This window comes from Oryctolagus cuniculus, chromosome 19 (assembly GCF_964237555.1).
Source record: "Oryctolagus cuniculus chromosome 19, mOryCun1.1, whole genome shotgun sequence".
Lineage (NCBI taxonomy): Eukaryota > Metazoa > Chordata > Mammalia > Lagomorpha > Leporidae > Oryctolagus > Oryctolagus cuniculus.
Genome location: NC_091450.1, coordinates 57,997,904 through 58,002,640, shown reverse-complemented (window position 1 = coordinate 58,002,640; position 4,737 = coordinate 57,997,904). Strand labels below are relative to the sequence as shown.

Sequence of the window (4,737 nt, the reverse complement as noted above, 5' to 3'; positions counted from 1 at the left end):
AGTTTGTACACACTCTTGTGTAGGCACAATTGTTTTTCTGAATATTTTCAATCTGCAGTTAGCTGAATCCACAGATGCAGAACTCACAGATACAGAACCCATGGATACAGAAGACTGACTTTATATTAGCTGACATGATATTTTAAGGAAAAACTTTCCCTTTTCCTCCATATATTATTACTATATAACTCAATTTTTTTATTTTGATGAGTTAAAAATCTATTATTATCCTGAGGTCAGCACTGTGGCACAGCAGTTGAAGCCACCACCTACAGCACCAGCTTATCATTTGGATGCCAGTTCCTGTCCTGGCTGCTCCACCCCTGATCCAACTTCCTGGCAATGTCCTGGAAAAAAGCAGCAGAAGATGGTCCAAGCACTCAGGCCCCCGCTACCCACATGGGAAACCCATTTGAAGCTCCTGGCTCCTAGCTTTGGCTTGGCCCATCCCTGGCCATTCTAGCCATCTGGAAAGTGAACTGTCAGATGGAGGATGTCTCTAACTTTCAAATAAATGAATAAATATTTTTTAAAAAATCTATTACTATCCTATATTTCAATGCTAAAATTATCTCAGAGTGGACTGTAGGAGTCTCTTCAAATTAGCTCTTGTACTCATTTTGCATTCCCTTATTTTCTGATGCAGTAAGGTATTTCCCACTGTATGTTTTTCTACTGTAATCATTCACCTTTTTCTTCAACTGATTTTTGAATATTGATTTCTTCCTGTGACTGTTACTTCATTTTGTAGAATTCTTTTAGTTGTTTGTAGATTCCTTTGGATTTTCTAAGTAAATAATCATGTTATCTGTAAATAGAAATGTTTTTTACTTCTTTCTTTCTCTAATCCTTCTACTTTTTACTTCTGCTTGCCTTATTATATTGGCTAGGACCTCTAGATCAGTATCACAGAGCAGTGGTTAGAGCAGCTGTCCTTTACTTGTTACTGATCTTAAGTGAAAACATTAAATATTTCATGATTAAATTTGAAGTTACCAGGCAGGCATTGTGGCTTAATGAGTTTAGTCAGCATTGGGATGCCTGTATCCCATGTCGGAGTACCAGCTGGAGTCCTTGCTACTCCACCTCTGATCCAGATCCCTGTCAGTGCTCCTGAGAAGCAGCAGATGATGGCTCAAGGACTTGTGTCCCTGTTTCCCACGTGGGAAATCCAGATGGGATTCCTGGCTGCTGGCTTTGGCCTGACCCAGCCCCGGCCACTGTGACCACCGGGGAGTGAACCAACAGATGGAAGATCTCTCTTTTTCCCTGTCTCTCCCTCTCTCTGTCTTTCAAAGAAAAAATCTGCAAACAATTTTTTTGATGTTAACCATAGCTTCATAAATGTTCTTTATCAGTCAATCCACATATTTTGAATTCTGGAACCTCAAACAGGAAAACCTATGCCCTCCTCACCTTCCCACTCCCAATTAAAACTAGTATGACTTTCATACTGTGAAAAGAATTTCATGATAAAGCTAATAAGCTAGAATCACTCACATCACTAACTTGCATATATATACATAAACACTTTAAGTGGCTGCAAAATATCCATGTTTTATGGATAAACCATTACTTTTTTGCTTTGTGATTTCTATATGAGTAGATGGGAGTAGAGAATAATATAGTGTTATACAAAGTTACAAACATACATCTAAGTACTTCAAAAACCTCAGAGCTTCCTTCACCCTGTTCCCAAAGAGAACAAATGCTTTTCAGAAACCCTTAGCAACTGAAATTAGTATTAGCCCAACTTCCTGATATCAAGGATATATATTCTAAGGAGCAAAGCAATTCAAGTATACTTTGATATGTAATAAATTCTTTTTCTTACCATTCAGAACTGATCTTAGTTTGTCCCTTGTCTTCATCTGAAGTAGACATGTTACAAGTGTGAGTTTATGTAGGCCTGCTCCAGTAGTCTGATAGTGTGACCAGTAGTGTGGTTACTGGTCATGCACAGAACCCCAGTAACTCCAGTTTTGCCACTACTAGAGAGATCTTTGCAAATGAAGAAAATGAGTAGTGCAGTAGAAATCTTGGTAGCTCCAGTGAAAAAAAGAAAAAGGAAAAACTACAGTGATAGAGTTTAAGTGAAAGGAGTCTGATTAGAGTAAGCACAACAAAATACAGGGCTATCGTCACAAGCTAGCAGGCTTATAAGGGTCTTGGTGGTAATTTATTTTCCCCTTTCTCCTTTACTGTAGGCTATCATTCCAAAACTTTTCTTGATAAGAAATTACTTTGATTCCTCTAGTTTTATTCCTCTAGCTATTGGGGAGGGACTGCTAAATCAAAGAAATCACTAGTGGAACAGGGAGTTTAGGTAGCAACAGCACTTAAAGTCTTTCCAAGTAAGCAGCAGGGAAGTAAGCTACATCTCAAGGCCTTAGTCAGTTTAAGACATATTAACTGAACACCAGCCATGGGTATGGTTCAGTAATGGAGCCCATGATACTTGGCTGCTGTGCTTCCTAAAAGCAGTGGTGGAAAGCTTATGGGATATAACAAGAAGATTGGTTGCAACACTAACCCAAAGGTAGTTGACTTCATTATAGCTTAAAATTGTAGCACTTTGGGCTTCAGATGATTCCACTTCTTCCTCAGTTCAGATCTGGTGCTATCAGAAGCAAAGATGTAGTTGATGGATTCATACAATAAATCCCACACCTGAGACTGGGTCAAATTAAATGTTTCAGCTGCCAGCCAGTACTCTTGAGAAAGGTATGTTGCAAAACACCTTTATGATTGGTACAGATCACAGAAGGATGTGCAATGCTGTACCAGAATCTGAAATGATGCTGGTCCTAAGATGGAACTGTCTGACTTTTGATGTTTGAGGTCAAACACAGTTCCAGAGTTATCTGATATTGCCTCACAAAGTCCACCAGATCCAGGGATCCTCCCTCAGAAGAGTTGAGGAAAGTTCCATGCCCAATTCTATCAGGAAGTAGGTCCAGGAACATTTGGGTTTCTTTTCCTTGGTTTGGGATCTCTGAAAGATGCAACGCCAACTTCAGACCTGCATTTTTAGCTTCTAAAAGAGGTTCCAAGAAGTCTTCTGCTCGTCCTATAGTAGGGTCTCCACTAAGGTCAAGGCCAAGAACTACATCCTCAGTAGAAAGGAAGAACTCCTCCGCAAGTTTAACAGTCTCCTTGGCAACTGAAGGGCTGCCTCTTCTGCCGATTGCTATCAAATACCTAACATCGATGTCTAAGTTTTCTTGTTTGGACTGTTTTATACCCTCAAGTATAGATTCCACATAACTCTTTTTAGTCATTCCAATAGCATTTTCTCTTCTGGGAGTTCTCCTTAGTTCCAGGTATTTGACACCATCATCCGAAAATTCTTTAATGACATCTTTTGTGATCATTAGAATATCTTCAGGACTAGTAGTAAGCTGATGAATTATCTGAAACATCTGGAAACATTCTTCAAGAGTTCTTTTCTTTCCTTTATCAATCATAGTCATCTCATCATGGATTTTAAAGTCTGGCTTCTTGGCTATTAACTTCTTCATGGTATTAGAACTAATGGATCCATTCAAGTGGGCATGAAGTTCCACTTTTGGTAGTAGTTCCAAGTAGAAGTCTGTCTTCCATGACTGTTGCTGTTCCTCCACCTCCACCATGATTGCAGTAGGGAAAAAATGGTTCTTCTCCACTCTTACTCTTGGTGTGCAAAATACAGTGTATTTCAATCAGTAAATTCTGTGGTCCTGAATTTTCTTCAGATTATTTCACTTCCACATATTTTGATGAGATGAGCTCACTAGGTACGTCTGGGCTCAGCTTCACCTGGAGATTTTGCAACTATGAGGCTCTAAACATGTTTTCTCTTCAGACTGAAAAGCTGGTACAGAAAAATGACAAGCGGCACTCCCCTAACACACATGTCACAGGGGTAGCAGGCTGTCTTCCCGGCAGAACCAAAAAAATGTCAATTGCCCTCATATTTTAGCACAAGCTACCCCTTCCTGAGCTCATTGGCACCGCCAGATCAAGTATTTTGATTCATACCACCTATATAAGAGATCTGGATTGGGTTCCTGACTTCTGGTTTCAACAGGTTCATTCCCAGTTCTTTTGCACAAATGGGAAATGAACTAGTGTAAGGGAGTTCTGCTTCCGTCTTCTCTCTACATGGCTCTGTCTCTCCATTTGCCTCTCAGATAATAAAGAGCAGGAAAGACAACAAATTTGCCTCACTTAAATTGCATGCATTCTTACAAAATTTCCATTAAGAATGTATACTTAAATATAGGCAAAGATGCTTAGTGTTTCAAAGGAATCCATTTGGAAACAGTATTTAGAAATTCAATATAAATATGTTTTGGTAATGAATATGGTCAAGATATCTTGTAACTCCATTCAGGCCTATGTAATGCAGATAGGGCATAAAGCCTACCCATTCTCTGGTAATGTTAGAAATGTAACTCTAGTACCTATTAATACACATATAATTATTAATAAACAAACCCTTAGTAATATGTATTTCACTGCTTACAGAAGTTGTATAGTGGATACACTAAATGTAAGGAAGGAAGTCAGTATGGGGAAATGTCAGCCAGATTTTTAAAGCTATGCATATCTGTGGGATACCATATGATGTTTCATTACATGTATCCATCCATGTTGGTGCATTTAACTTAACACAATGGACTCCAGTTTCCAGCGTTTTGCTGCAAATGACAAGACTTCATCCCTTTTATGACTGAGTAGTATTCCAGTGTGTTT

The 4,737-nt window shown here is 39.0% G+C and overlaps 1 pseudogene; it reads right to left on the bottom strand.

Annotated features, from left to right (window-relative positions):
- Positions 1–1,158: 1,158 nt before the first annotated feature.
- On the bottom strand, positions 1,159–3,946 carry LOC138847094 (adenosine deaminase-like protein pseudogene; annotated as a pseudogene).
- Positions 3,947–4,737: the final 791 nt, after the last annotated feature.